This window comes from Canis lupus, chromosome 27 (genome assembly GCF_011100685.1).
Source record: "Canis lupus familiaris isolate Mischka breed German Shepherd chromosome 27, alternate assembly UU_Cfam_GSD_1.0, whole genome shotgun sequence".
Lineage (NCBI taxonomy): Eukaryota > Metazoa > Chordata > Mammalia > Carnivora > Canidae > Canis > Canis lupus.
The window spans coordinates 20,544,569-20,560,744 of NC_049248.1; the positions used below are offsets into that span (position 1 = coordinate 20,544,569).

The window sequence follows — 16,176 nt, forward strand, 5'->3', positions numbered from 1 at the left end:
CTATAAACATCGGGGTGCAGGTGTCCCGGCGTTTCATTGCATTTGTATCTTTGGGGTAAATCCCCAACAGTGCAATTGCTGGGTCGTAGGGCAGGTATATTTTTAACTGTTTGAGGAACCTCCACACAGTTTTCCAGAGTGGCTGCACCAGTTCACATTCCCACCAACAGTGTAAGAGGGTTCCCTTTTCTCCGCATCCTCTCCAACATTTGTTGTTTCCTGCCTTGTTAATTTTCCCCATTCTCACTGGTGTGAGGTGGTATCTCATTGTAGTTTTCATTTGTATTTCCCTGATGGCAAGTGATGCAGAACATTTTCTCATATGCATGTTGGCCATGTCTATGTCTTCCTCTGTGAGATTTCTGTTCATGTCTTTTGCCCATTTCATGATTGGATTGTTTGTTTCTTTGGTGTTGAGTTTAATAAGTTCTTTATAGATCTTGGAAACTACCCCTTTATCTGATATGTCATTTGCAAATATCTTCTCCCATTCTGTAGGTTGTCTTTGAGTTTTGTTGACTGTATCCTTTGCTGTGCAAAAGCTTCTTATCTTGATGAAGTCCCAATAGTTCATTTTTGCTTTTGTTTCTTTTGCCTTCGTGGATGTATCTTGCAAGAAGTTACTATGGCCGAGTTCAAAAAGGGTGTTGCCTGTGTTCTTCTCTAGGATTTTGATGGAATCTTGTCTCACATTTAGATCTTTCATCCATTTTGAGTTTATCTTTGTGTATGGTGAAAGAGAGTGGTCTAGTTTCATTCTTCTGCATGTGGATGTCCAATTTTCCCAGCACCATTTATTGAAGAGACTGTCTTTCTTCCAATGGATAGTCTTTCCTCCTTTATCGAATATTAGTTGCCCATAAAGTTCAGGGTCCACTTCTGGATTCTCTATTCTGTTCCACTGATCTATGTGTCTGTTTTTGTGCCAGTACCACACTGTCTTGATGACCACAGCTTTGTAGTACAACCTGAAATCTGGCATTGTGATGCCCCCAGATATGGTTTTCTTTTTTAAAATTCCCCTGGCTATTCGGGGTCTTTTCTGATTCCACACAAATCTTAAAATAATTTGTTCTAACTCTCTGAAGAAAGTCCATGGTATTTTGATAGGGATTGCATTAAACGTGTATATTGCCCTGGGTAACATTGACATTTTCACAATATTAATTCTGCCAATCCATGAGCATGGAATATTTTTCCATCTCTTTGTGTCTTCCTCAATTTCTTTCAGAAGTGTTCTATAGTTTTGAGGGTATAGATCCTTTACATCTTTGGTTAGGTTTATTCCTAGGTATCTTATGCTTTTGGGTGCAATTGTAAATGGGATTGACTCCTTAATTTCTCTTTCTTCAGTCTCATTGTTAGTGTATAGAAATGCCACTGACTTCTGGGCATTGATTTTGTATCCTGCCACGCTACCGAATTGCTGTATGAGTTCTAGCAATCTTGGGGTGGAGACTTTTGGGTTTTCTATGTAGAGTATCATGTCATCGGCGAAGAGGGAGAGTTTGACTTCTTCTTTGCCAATCTGAATGCCTTTAATGTCTTTTTGTTGTCTGATTGCTGAGGCTAGGACTTCCAGTACTATGTTGAACAGCAGTGGTGAGAGTGGACATCCCTGTCTTGTTCCTGATCTTAGGGGAAAGGCTCCTAGTGCTTCCCCATTGAGAATGATATTTGCTGTGGGCTTTTCATAGATGGCTTTTAAGATGTCGAGGAATGTTCCCTCTATCCCTACACTCTGAAGAGTTTTGATCAGGAATGGATGCTGTATTTTGTCAAATGCTTTCTCTGCATCCAATGAGAGGATCATATGGTTCTTGGTTTTTCTCTTGCTGATATGATGAATCACATTGATTGTTTTACGGGTGTTGAACCAGCCTTGTGTCCCAGGGATAAATCCTACTTGGTCATGGTGAATAATTTTCTTAATGTACTGTTGGATCCTATTGGCCAGTATCTTGTTGAGAATTTTTGCATCCATGTTCATCAGGGATATTGGTCTGTAATTCTCCTTTTTGGTGGGGTCTTTGTCTGGTTTTGGAATTAAGGTGATGCTGGCTTCATAGAACGAATTTGGAAGTACTCCATCTCTTTCTATCTTTCCAAACAGCTTTAGGAGAATAGGTATGATTTCTTCTTTAAACGTTTGATAAAATTCCCCTGGGAAGCCATCTGGCCCTGGACTCTTGTGTCTTGGGAGGTTTTTGAGGACTGCTTCAATTTCCTCCCTGGTTATTGGCCTGTTCAGGTTTTCTATTTCTTCCTGTTCCAGTGTTGGTAGTTTGTGGCTTTCCAGGAATGCGTCCATTTCTTCTAGATTGCCTAATTTATTGGCGTACAGCTGTTCATAATATGTTTTTAAAATCGTTTGTATTTCCTTGGTGTTGGTAGTGATCTCTCCTTTCTCATTCATGATTTTATTAATTTGAGTCTTCTCTCTCTTCTTTTTAATAAGGCTGGCTAATGGTTTATCTATCTTATTAATTCTTTCAAAGAACCAACTCCTGGTTCTGTTGATCTGTTCCACAGTTCTTCTGGTCTCGATTTCGTTGAGTTCTGCTCGAATCTTTATTAACTCCCTTCTTCTCTTGGGTGTAGGATCTATTTGCTGTTTTTTCTCTAGCTCCTTTATGTGTAAGGTTAGCTTTTGTATTTGAGTTCTTTCCAGTTTTTGAATGGATGCTTGTATTGCGATGTATTTCCCCCTTCGGACTGCTTTTGCTGCATCCCAAAGATTTTCAACGGTTGTATCTTCATTCTCATTAGTTTCCATGAATCTTTTTAATTCTTCCTTAATTTCCTGGTTGACCCTTTTATCTTTTAGCAGGATGGTCCTTAACCTCCACGTGTTTGAGGTCCTTCCAAACTTCTTGTTGTGATTTAGTTCTAATTTCAAGGCATTATGGTCCGAGAATATGCAGGGGACAATCCCAATCTTTTGGTATCGGTTCAGACCCGATTTGTGTCCCAATATGTGGTCTATTCTGGAGAAAGTTCCATGTGCGCTTGAGAAGAATGTGTATTCAGTTGAGTTTGGATGTAAAGTTCTGTAGATATCTGTGAAATCCATCTGGTCCAGTGTATCATTTAAAGCTCTCGTTTCTTTGGAGATGTTGTGCTTAGAAGACCTATCGAGTATAGAAAGAGCTAGATTGAAGTCACCAAGTATAAGTGTATTATTATCTAAGTATTTCTTCACTTTGGTTAATAATTGATTTATATATTTGGCAGCTCCCACATTCGGAGCATATATATTGAGGATTGTTAAGTCCTCTTGTTGAATAGATCCTTTAAGTATGATATAGTGTCCCTCTTCATCTCTCACTACAGTCTTTGGGGTAAATTTTAGTTTATCTGATATAAGGATGGCTACCCCTGCTTTCTTTTGAGGACCATTCGAATGGTAAATGGTTCTCCAACCTTTTATTTTCAGGCTGTAGGTGTCCTTCTGTCTAAAATGAGTCTCTTGTAGACAGCAAATAGATGGGTCCTGCTTTTTTATCCAGTTGAAACCCTGCACCTTTTCATGGGGTCATTAAGCCCGTTCACATTCAGAGTTACTATTGAGAGATATGAGTTTAGTGTCATCATGATATCTATTCAGTCTTTGTTTTTGTGGACTGTTCCACTGAACTTCTTCTTAAAGGGGAATTTTAAGAGTCCCCCTTAAAATTTCTTGCAGAGCTGGTTTGGAGGTCACATATTCTTTTAGTTGCTGCCTGTCTTGGAAGCTCTTTATCTCTCCTTCCATTTTGAATGAGAGCCTTGCTGGATAAAGTATTCTTGGTTGCATGTTCTTCTCATTTAGGACCCTGAATATATCCTGCCAGCCCTTTCTGGCCTGCCAGGTCTCTGTGGAGAGGTCTGCTGTTACCCTAATACTCCTCCCCAGAAAAGTCAGGGATTTCTTGTCTCTTGCTGCTTTAAGGATCTTCTCCTTATCTTTGGAATTTGCAAGCTTCACAATTAAATGTCGAGGTGTTGAACGGTTTTTATTGATTTTAGGGGGGGATCTCTCTATTTCCTGGATCTGAATGCCTGTTTCCCTTCCCAGATTAGGAAAGTTTTCAGCTAGAATTTGTTCAAATACATATTCTGGCCCTCTGTCCCTTTCGGCGCCCTCGGGAACCCCAATTAAACGTAGGTTTTTCTTCCTCAGGCTGTCGTTTATTTCCCTTAATCTATCTTCATGGTCTTTTAATTGTTTGTCTCTTTTTTCCTCAGTTTCCCTCTTTGCTATCAACTTGTCTTCTAGGTCACTCACTCGTTCTTCCACCTCATTAACCCTCGTCGTTAGGACTTCTAGTTTGGATTGCATCTCATTCAATTGATTTTTAATTTCTGCCTGATTAGCTCTAAATTCTGCAGTCATGAAGTCTCTTGAGTCCTTTATACTTTTTTCTAGAGCCACCAGTAGCTGTATAATAGTGCTTCTGAATTGGCTTTCTGACATTGAATTGTAATCCAGATTTTGTAACTCTGTGGGAGAGAGGACTGTTTCTGATTCTTTCTTTTGAGGTGAGGTTTTCCTTCTAGTCATTTTGCTCAGTGCAGAGTGGCCAAAAGCAAGTTGTATTGGGAAAAAGAGAAAAAGAGAGGAGAGAAAGAAGGAAAGAAAAGAGAAAGAGAAAAAAAAGGAAGAGAAAAAAAAACGAAAGAAAAAAAAGAAGAAAAAGAGAAAGAAAAAGAAAGGAGAAAAAAAGGGGGGTGGGGGAAGGAAACAAATCAAAAAGCAAAACAAAACAAAACAAAACAAAACAAAAAAAAAACAAAAAACAAACAAACAAAAAAAAAAAAGAACCACGGGGGAGTATCTTCTGATTCTGTGTACTTCAAGTCCCTTGGCTTCTCCTGGAAGTTGTCCGTCTAGCTGGTGTTCTGGGGGAGGGGCCTGTTGTGCTGATTTTCAGGTGTTAGCAGTTGGGGGAGCTGCTGTGCCCCTGTCTGGTGCAGGGCTCAGTGGGGGTTGTTTACCCCGTGAGGCCGCAGGAGAAACAGCCCCAGTGGCGGGGCCAGCTCTGGAGCCCTGGATTCAGCTCCGGCAGGAACTCCGTCTGCAGGGCCTGGAGGCTCCGGGGCGGGGCCGCTGATCTGCTCAGCTCGGGGCAGGAGCGTCCTCGCTGTCCTGGGCCCTCCCGGCCTCTGCCTGTCCCGGGGAGGCCGGATCCTGGGCTGTGTCCCGGCGCCCTGTGCTCCGGAGCCTGCGCTGGTGGATTCGCGCTCCCGGGCCGCGCAGCCCCCTCCGCGGAGCTGCCCCCGAGCCCCCCGAGCTGCTCCGGGTCCCGCCGTGCGCGCTGCAGCCCTTAGGGAGCTCGGCGCACTCTCCCGGGGCGCAGGTGTCTATTAGTGTCCCCGAGGGCATCCCCGCCCCCCTGGGTCCTGCTCCACCTCCCTGCGAGCCCCTTTCCCCTGGGAAGGTCGGTGCAGCTCCTGCTCCTCCGGGACGGGGCTCTCCTGTCCTGGGGACACTCGCCCCGGCCTCAGCCCGGCTCCTCGCGGGGCCCCTCCCCCTTGGAGGCCTTTGTTTCTTTATTTCTTTTTCCCCCGTCTTCCTACCTTGATAGAAGCGCGAACTCTTCTCAGTGTTGCATTCCAGCTGGTCTCTCTTTAATTCTCAGGCCGAATTCATAGATTTTCAGGATAATTTGAAGATTTTCTAGGTAGTTTGGTGGAGACAGGTGATTTGGAGACCCTACTCTTCCGCCATCTTGCTCCTTAGTCCCATTTTTATAATACATGTTTGAAAGTTAAGGGTAACCCAGATGTCTAAAAGGAGCCCACAGAGAGGGGAAATGTGATGGGAATTATGTTGTGAGGCAAACTGTGGAATCTCTACCCTGGAGGTGGGTGGTGATCGTACTATGTTGAGAGTAGAGGATGGATACAGTGGTCCTCAGCTGGAAAGAAACACAGCACATGGAACCTAGGAGTACAGGGCCTTTTGCTTTGCTGGGATATTTTACTTCCTTCTCTCCCCTAGCCCCTTTTTGTATCCTAAGAATGCAGTAGTGAAAATTAATTTCTCTATCTCCTTCTTTCCGACAGGGAAAGTCCAATAATTCTTTCCTTCTCTACTCTTCCATGTCCCCCTACCCCTCACCCTACAAGTGTATGTTTTCCAGCATTCATAGTCATTGGTTGGGCAGCCATCTTCCCACCAGATTATTTGTTGTTGAGAAACTGTATAACTCCTTGGACTTTTCATTTGGATGTAGAAGCTTTCATTACCATTGCCCAAGGGAAATGAGGTTATGAGAGCTTCTGTTCGCCTCATAGAAATGTGTATTCAGGCTTCCCCTTGGGGCCCTTTCTATCTCCAGCTCTGAGCATCTCAGACATTTCTGACAGTCCTTTCTAAAGCATCTGGGCCTTAGGACTGGATTCGTCAATTCAGTTCTGCACATGATTCAGTGCCTGATTCACATGTTTCCTGTCCCCTTTCTATCTGCCTATCCCAGTCTTTGCAGTCCTTAATTACACCAGGTTCCACAAAAAGGCCATTTATCTCCATGTCAGCTCTTGGTTATTCAAAATACTGGTGGGAACAACCTAAAATAGTGAATAACACTAAAATGACTTTTGTTTGATTTTTAAGTGATGGAGCCCTGCCTGGAAATAATCCAGAAAGTGAACAGCTTCATTGAAAGCAATCTGTCATGTCACAGTCCCATGGGAGGCTGTATGGCTTCTCTTATTTAGCATCTAGAAAGGGAGGCAGATGGAAGCGTACAGCTTGTTCAGCCTTCACTGTGTTATCAGAAGCACTGGACATCTACTGAGAGCTCTGCAAGCGTTGTCTCCATTCCACTCCTTGCTTTCAAACTCTGGAGGAGGCCTTTCTTTAGATAGAGAACCCAATACCTAGTTCACAGAACATGAAATCAGTCAGCAATGTATGAAACTCTCAGTTTTTCTAGGGTTTCCATCACACCCCAGAGTAATATCCAAAGTCCTCACAGTGACTTTTAGACCATACATGAAGGATCTGGTTTCCTGCTTTCTCTCTGATCTCATCACCCACTGCTTCCCCCTCATTCACTGTGTCCTGGCGCTATGGGCTTCCCTGTAATTCCTAAAAAATAGCCAAGTACCACCTCACACCCATTAGGATGGCTACTAATAAAAAACAGAGGATAATGAGTATTAGTGAGGATGTGGAGAAATTGGGATGCTTGTGCATTGTGGGTGAGAAAGTAAATGGGACAGCCACTGTGGGAAACAGTATGGTGATTTCTCAAACAACAACAAAAAGGTAAACCTATACAATTACCCTATGATCCAGCAATCCCACTTCTGGGTTTGTACCTCAAGGATTGAAAGCAGGGATTAATTCATAAGAATTAATTCATAACAACATAATTCATAGCAGCCAATAGGTAAACAACCAGTGTGTCCATCAGTGAATAAATAGATCACCAAGATGTGGGATATACACACAATAGAATATTATTTTGCCTTAGACAAGAAAGATATTTTGACATAGGCCACAACCTGGATAAACCTTGAAGACATTATGCCAAGTGAAGTAAGCAGATCACAAAAGAACAATATTGTGATTCTAGTTATATAAGGTACCTAGAGTAGTCAAATTCATAGAGACAGGATGTAGAAGGGTGGTTGCCAGAGGCTGCAGGATGGAAGAATGGGGAGGTACTGTGTAATAGGTACAGAGTTTCAGCTGAGGAAGATGAGCAAGTTCTGGAAAAGGATGGTGGTGACAGTTAGACAACAGTGTGAAGGTGAGACTGCCTTGAACCCCCCATTTTAAAATGACAGCAACCCTCTGAGCACATCCTAACCTTTTCTTGTTTCCCTTTTCTTTGCAGCACTGATTGCAAATACAACTCGATACATATTCTTATTACTAATGTGTTTTTTTCTCCCTCCTAGAGGATTGTAAGTAACTTGAGTGGAAGGATGTGTGTGTTTTCTTTTGCTTTATCCATAGCACTAAATAAACGGGGAGCAGTATATTGTTGAATGAATAAATGAAGGACCATTATTTGACATAGACTCCTGCAGAAAGTAGGAACATAAAGAGAAAATGGGAAGAATCCATTTTTCATTTGATTTTGTAATCTATATTTTTTACCCTTGGATATGAGACTCAGCCCCAGTATTCATAGTGGCTTTTGTTCTGTTTCACTTTTCATATATATTCTGAATTGTTTGCACAATGAAAGGGTAGGTTACACCTGCACCATATGCACCATATGTACTAATATTTCAAACTCTGGCCGTGAACTCAAAGCCTCTACTCTTGTATTCCTGACTGCCCCCTACCTGAGTCCATGGCTGCTTGAGTTGGGACTTCAGGAGCTCTGGGGAAGTTCATCTATTCAAAAAGCTTTATACTTGTTTGTTTGGGAGCTACTTCTTTGATAGGCTCTGGCGTTTTCCTTGTCTGGAAATTTTAAGGAGGATGAGAGTATTTGCATACTTTGGGATCAGGAAGGAGCTATGCTTGGATATAGAGGGATTGTTATAATCTCTGGAGATACCGCATTTAAAGTCCACTTCTCTGAAACTTGGAGAACTTGAAAATTCCTTACTTAACACCCTCATTAGCCATCCTCCAATTCTTTATCAGACTTCTAGCAAAGCAACTGGTATACAAATTATCTTTGAAGCTATTTAGGAGGAGCCACAAGACCAACTTCCTGGTTGGCAGGAGTGTTAACACCCAAGCACAGGAACCAGTGGAACTTACTACCTTGGAAAAAATATTTTGAAAGTGAAAGGTACAGAGTGAGTGCTATGCCCTTCATAGAGACAGAGGAGAGAACATAATGACCTCTAGGACAAAGGAGAGTTAGTAGGGCTGCTGGGAAAAGAAGGCAGCCTGCATTATCGACAGGTATTCTTCTGAGCAACATGGAATGGAACTTTTCTTTTAGACTTTGGAAGGAGCTCAGAGACCAAGAGAAACACAGGGAGAAGGAAGGAGGGGAGAGAGAGCTGGAGCCATTATGGAATTCTTACAAGCTGACTTCATGTTCCCTGGCCCCTCTCTGAATTTCTTCAAACAATCCCCCTGAACAAGATCTCCTTTTGGGAGAGATTGTTTCCTAATTAAACTGAGACTCAGAGTGCTAGTGCCCTCATTAGGAAATGTCCTTAGGAAATGCTTTCGAACTACATGATGGTGCATGTTCTAGTCTCCTATTTATACCTCTGTTTGGGCCTTTCTCTCTTTCCAAACAACAAAACAACCCTTCTTCTAGGAATCTTAAGACTTGGTAGTCAATGAATACATCTATATATTCATTTTCTCTTTTCTAAATGCCTTTTTTGTTGCTTGCTACAATTATGAGCAGATCTTTGTCTTGTGTAGTGAGAATTGGAAATGGGAGTGTGGAATCCAGAATGATGAGATACATAGATCCTGGCATAGCCCTCTGGAAGCCTTTAGATATAAAGAGATTTAAGTGACATATCCAGTATACCAGCAAACAGGGGAAATTAGTTTCAGCTGAGCATCAGGATTGGCTGTAAGGGTTGGTGGGAATCAGTCAGGAAGGCTAGTAAAGTCTTCCTAGATGTGTGGAGGAATTGTAGAATAGGATTGAGAGGAGCTAGAAGATCAAGACTGGACAGAAAGGAGTGAGGAGGGCATCGCTGGCAGGGCAGGTAATGTACCCAGGAATGGTAAGTCAGGATGTGAGGAGCTGAGTTAGAAGGAAGTGATGTATCTGAGATATGGGCAGAATTAGGGTGGGACTCTGATAGGTGGGTCAGATAGTCTGGACTAAATATACCAATGGAATAATCACAGATTATTGCACAGAGAAAAGGCATTTCTTATCATTGTGTTTGACATTGACCTTTCCCTGTTGGTTATAAGCTGGATTTGTGGTAGACTCTCCGGATTCTGAATGATGAGTTTCCTTTCTCTTCTGCAAGGTTGCTTGTTCATTTGTTTGTTCTGCTTGCTTCTGTTGGAGTCTTAAAATATGATTATTTTATTCTGAGGTATTTGTTCTTTTGGTTCATTCACTTGTATCCTCATACTTTGTCTGTAGGCCCACTGTTTCTCATGTTCAATAAAAGTGGGAAGAGTGCAAGGATCACATTGCGCAACACAGTTGAGGGAAACAAATTATCAAAAGCATGACCCCTTACTGCCCCTGTCATTCAGATCATCCTCTTTTGGGTTTTCCGCTCAGGGTCCAGCGATGGGTTTCAGAAGAGTGTCTGATATTTTTGTGAGGTGATCAACCTCAGAATGGTGTGTGATTCAACAATGTGAAGAACCACTGCTGTGTCTTTGTTGGGAGATAGGTGGCTGGGGACAGTTCCCCAGAGAGAGAAACATACTACAAGCATTGTTAGTGTGAACTACAGGTGCCTCCACAGACAGTTGAAGGAGTTGAAGGAGAAAGAGAAATTGGAAGAAGGGAAATGGGTTCAGAGGGAAGAAGTCGGAGGGGTGCCCCATCTTCCCTGTTCTTCACCCTCTTTCTAGCAGGTATTTCTTCGTCCTATTCTCCATAGCCTGACGATTAGAAAATTCCTTTTCCCCTTCAATTTAAATCTACTGAGTGCCTACCATTTATAAGGCTCTGTACCAGCTCCTCTCGCAACATTATTTCCTGCAATTCCTGTGTGGAACTTGCAGTGGACAGAGTGGGGTCAGTCCATCCCTCAGTCATGGTGTGTTTGCATGATCATTTTCTGCCAGGCCCTTTTGATGCATTGTATTTTCCCCTTTCATCCTTTTTTTAAATTTAAAGATACTTATGTATTTATTCATGAGAGAGAGAGACACAGGCAGAGACATAGGCTCCCTGCAATGATCCTGATGTGGGGCTGGATCCTGGGACCAGAATCATGCCCTGAACCAAAGGCAGGTGCTCAACCACTGAACCACCCAGATGCCCCTCCCCTTTCAACCTTATCTCTATTTTCATTTTCCCTTCCCATTGGAGGTATGTGCTTTAGTGTATTTAAGAAATACTCTTTCAACCCATGCTCTACATGTGTATTTAGATACATTTGCCCACTCAAAAAGTACACTGCTAACTCTGTCAGGCACCATAGTGGGTGCTGGAAGTATAGCCAGGGGCAAAACAATTTTTAAAGAGTCCTGCTTTCATGGAGCTTACAGTCTTTTGAAGTTAAAAAAGTCATGACCAAATAAACTAAAACATATAGTATGTTAAATAGTGACAATTGCTATGGGAAAAAGAATAGCAAGAGAATCAAGTCTGTTTTGTGTGGTCAGGAAGGGGTTGGGCTATTAAATGGAGTGACTCATGAAGGTTGTGCTCCAAAGGTGAAATAAGTCAATTCGAGAAGGACAAGACATTATATGATCTCATTAATTTGGGGAATATAAAAATTAATGAAAGGGAATAAAGGGAAAGGAGAGAAAATGAGTGAAAATATCAGTGAGGGTGACAAAACATGAGAGACACTGAACTCTGGGAAACGAACAAGGGGTAGTGGAAAGGGAAGTGGTTGCGGGGGGGGGGGGGTCGGGTGACTGGATTTGGGCACTGAGGGGGGCACTTGGTGGGATGAGCACAGGGTGTTATGCTGTATGTTGCCAAATTGAACTCCAATAAAAAAATTAAAAACAAAACAAAGCAAAACAAAAAAACAAAAAAACAAAAAAACAAAGGTGCTGTGTTACCAAATGCAGTTAAGGGAACAACCATGTGGATATCTGAACTAGAAGTGGTGCAGTTATAGGAGATAGCTAGTGCAAAGGCCCTGAGGTAGGGTCTTGCCTTGTATATTAGGAGGCCAGTAGCTAGAGTGAAATACTTGGGAAGAGAGAAAATGAAGGCTGAGAGGTAGCTGGGTCAGTGACAAATACTGTAGGACTTTGTAATTATTTTAAATGCAGAGGTTGGCTTTACTCTGAATGAAAAGGGAAACTAGTGGAAGATTTTGAGCAGAGGAATGACATAACATTTCTAACAGGTATATGTGTATCCTCAGCAAACATACAGTATTTTGGGACTTTTTTGTAAATGTACATAATGGTATTGTGCTACACATCTCATATGGCTTTTAAGTTTTCTACTCATCCTTGTTTCTGAGATCTACCCAAGTTGCTGTCTGTAAATCTACTTTATTATCTCTGACTGTGTCATATTTCATTGTGCACACATGGCACATTGTACTTATGTGTTATTCTAGGAGCAGACACTGGCGCAGCCCCTACTTCCTGCCACCACAACCAGTCCTGTGATGAACGTGCTCACATGGGCTCCTTATGGACTCAAGAGACAGTACCTGGGTGCGTACCTGGGAGAGGGACTGGGAGGTGGGAGGGTGTGTGCATTCTTAATTCCACTGGGATTGTGCTTCAGTGACACTCCCACCAGTGGTACCTGATGGTTTGTATCTTCTCACTGAATTCTCATGCTGATGCAGTGAGGGAGGTCAGGTGAGGGCCCTTGTGGACAAGGAGACTGACGCTTAGAGAGAGTGAGCAAATTCCCTTTGTTCATGTGATCACGTGGAAGGGCCAGGACACACATGCAGCATTTCTGAGATAATGGTCATTACTCTTCCTTCTATAGTGCCCAGCACTGGCTCTTTCAGAAATAAGATGAGGCATCTGTAGGCACAGATATTGTTATTATTATCTGAAAGCAAAGATGTTATTTACTATTATTATTACTTATTATATCTGAGCCTTACATTTCTTGATGCCTGCTCTAACTCCATTAGCCTAGGGCCGTCTCATTTTTAGCACCAGCATGGATGAGAATGTCTAGTTAGAGTCCTTAGGGTTTCAAGGCAAATTATATGTTAAAAAAAAAAAAAAAAAAAACCTGTTTTCATTGTCTCTTGAGGGCTAGCTAACTGGCTTGAGATTTAGCAGATAATTTTGAGGTTAGACATTTATAAAGACTGATTAGCAATGTTAGAGGACTCTGGATCAGATTTAATATTATGTGTTAGCTAGATGATATTATGTCCATACTGTTTGCTAGACACCGAGCTACGTAATTTACAGGCATAATTTATCTTGCGCCTCACAACTACCCTGTGAGGCATTTACTTTTAATCCTATTTGGCTAGTGTGGAAACTAAAGGCCTGGGAGGTGAAGCAATTTTTCCAGAGTTACTTGGCTATGAGGTTGAGTTGTGAATGACCCTGAACAGTCTACGTCCAGAGCCTCACTCCAAACTACTAAACTGTGCTGCCTTCCTGTGAAGGAAGCTTTTACAATCTCTTCCTCTTGAACTTGAGGGCAAGTTGGGGGTGGCTTAGAGCAGTCAAGGGAAGTACAGGACCAGTGGACTAGAATCTCCAGAGGGAAAGGATCTGAAGTTTGAACATGTCCCCCACTGTCTTCATTATACCTGCCTCTGTCCCCTGAAGTGAGAACCTCTGTGTTAGGACATCCTACCTGGATTATAGCACTTGAGCATGATGCCTTCAAAAGAGTAAGTGGGTAGGCCCTTTCTGGCCTGCCAGGTCTCTGTGGAGAGGTCTGCTGTTACCCTAATACTCCTCCCCATAAAAGTCAGGGATTTCTTGTCTCTTGCTGCTTTAAGGATCTTCTCTTTATCTTTGGAATTTGCAAGCTTCACTATTAAATGTCTAGGTGTTGAACGGTTTTTATTGATTTTAGGGGGGGATCTCTCCATTTCCTGGATCTGAATGCCTGTTTCCCTTCCCAGACTAGGAAAGTTTTCAGCTAGAATTTGTTCAAATACATATTCTGGCCCTCTGTCCCTTTCGGCACCCTCGGGAACACCAATTAAATGTAGGTTTTTCTTCCTCAGGCTGTCGTTTATTTCCCTTATTCTATCTTCATGGTCTTTTAATTGTTTGTCTCTTTTTTCCTCAGTTTCCCTCTTTGCTATCAACTTGTCTTCTATGTCACTCACTCGTTCTTCCACCTCGTTAACCCTCGTCGTTAGGACTTCTAGTTTGGATTGCATCTCATTCAATTGATTTTTAATTTCTGCCTGATTAGCTCTAAATTCTGCAGTCATGAAGTCTCTTGAGTCCTTTATGCTTTTTTCTAGAGCCACCAGTAGCTGTATAATAGTGCTTCTGAATTGGCTTTCTGACATTGAATTGTAATCCAGATTTTGTAACTCTGTGGGAGAGAGGACTGTTTCTGATTCTTTCTTTTGAGGTGAGGTTTTCCTTCTAGTCATTTTGCTCAGTGCAGAGTGGCCAAAAGCAAGTTGTACTGGGAAAAGGAGAAAAAGAGGAGAGAAAGAAGGAAAGAAAGAGAAAGAGAAAAAAAGGAAGAAAAAAAAACGAAAAAAAAAGAAGAAAAAGAGAAAGAAAAAGAAAGGAGAAAAAAGGGGGTGGGGGAAGGAAACAAATCAAAAAGAAAAAGAAAAAGAAAAAGAAAAAAAAGAGAAAAAGAACCACAGGGGAGTATCTTCTGATTCTGTGTACTTTAAGTCCCTTGGCTTCCCCTGGAAGTTGTCAGTCAGTCTAGGTGGGTAGGGCATGGGTAGTTGTTTGCCTATAACCACAGGCAGACTAATGGCTTTACAACAAGTGTCCTCAAAGGCAAACTATTCTTTATCACCCTCTTTTACCTATACCCGCCATGAATGATGTGTGGTCAAGCTTTTACCACAATTGTATTTCCTTTCACACTTTTCATTTTCCTCGCCTTCTCCAAGGAAGATGATACCATCTATATCTTTACCTGACACAGGTTTATAAAGGTTGCCTGGCTACAAAGTATGTGTCTCAATGTCCAGTAGATAGGAAGTCTGGATTATGTGCTCTTTCAGGTTTCTCTTCTTAGTTTGGTATTTGCTCAAGAAATATTTATTGAGCACCCAATTCACAGTCTGATGAAAGATATAGGCAGCTGACCGGGAATTCTGATACGTTAGGGTCAATGGCACATGGGGAAGCCCAGGTGCTCTGAGAGCACATAGAAAGGGCATCATAAGGGTCAGGGGAGGCTTCCTAGGGAAGTACTCTTGAGGTGGGAACTGAAAGATATTTGGAGGGATAGGTGAGTGAAGGGGTTAGGAAAGTGTTAGAGGCAAGGGAACAGGGTGAGTGTTGAATTTTGAAGCTAGAGCAAAAACTGGGCAGGGAATGAGGCTGGAGGAATCAGCAGAGGTGAGATTGTAAAGGAAGGAAGGACTATGAAGGAAGGGCTGTGGAAACCGCGGAAGGGTCTGCAGCCTGGGGATCGGTGGGGCACCCTTCAGTCACATTTATAGTGTAGAAGGCTTCCATGAGCTAAGAACTGAGCCTCCTTTTTTTTATTTTTTATTTTTTTAATTTTTATTTATTTCTGATAGTCACATTGAGAGAGAGAGAGAGAGGCAGAGACATAGGCAGAGGGAGAAGCAGGCTCCATGCACCGGGAGCCCGACGTGGGATTCGATCCCGGGTCTCCAGGATCGCGCCCTGGGCTAAAGGCAGGCGCCAAACCGCTGCGCCACCCAGGGATCCCAGAACTGAGCCTCCTTATCTTTATCATGTGTGTGTTGGTTAGGCATAACATTGGAACTGGTGAGTAGCAAATAGAGTCTAGATGGATTTGTAGGTGGAAGGTCTTACCCAATAACCCAAGCATTACTTTTGATTATCTATAGAGAAAACTCTTCAGCTCTGAGTTGATCTTTCTTGTCTTTCAAAATCTCTGAAAATCTTTCCAAAAATTCTCTCAAAACCAAAACCTGAGTAGGGTGTAGATTGGGGCCTGCATGATTATGTGTTCTCTGTCATCCACTACTCATTTCTGGGGCATTGCTATATTGTTTGTCCAAAGCCTTGCTCCTCTTAAGGAGGGTACCATTTGAATAGCAGTAGGGGAGGAGGAGAAAGGAGGAAACACATGCTAATGCCTTCATTTACAAAACATTTTGGCATGGTTTGAGCAAGTTAAAAATAACTCTTTGTGAAAAATTAATGGACAGTTAGAAGTGAGTCCTTTTTTAATGCAAGCTCACAGAACAGGGCAGATTCTAGAGGCCCCTGGCAGCTGACTTCACTGATGGCATAGGGTGTATATAGAGTACAGTGTGGCCAGTAAGGAGACTGTCTGCAGAAGTGAGCTCACCTACTCTCCTGGAGCCTAGAGAGGGAGGAGATAGAAGGGATTGTTTAGGTTGTAGCTACTGAGCTAGGTGACTTATTTCTTTTCTCCTTACCCATCATATTCTTATAACTGTGGATACAAAAACTGTAGTGAATTTTGCCTGGCTACTTTGGGTGAG

At 42.4% G+C, this 16,176-nt stretch overlaps 1 protein-coding gene across 2 annotated transcripts in view; it reads left to right on the forward strand.

Annotated features, from left to right (window-relative positions):
* The window catches only part of LOC100686261 (cationic amino acid transporter 3-like), a 34,628-nt gene that overhangs the window by 15,375 nt on the left and 3,077 nt on the right, over window positions 1–16,176 (forward strand). For both annotated transcript variants that reach the window (XM_038577003.1, XM_038577004.1), the window contains one exon: window positions 12,151–12,250. The gene's annotated coding sequence lies outside the window, so the exon portion shown is untranslated. The remainder of the gene's footprint in view (window positions 1–12,150; window positions 12,251–16,176) is intronic.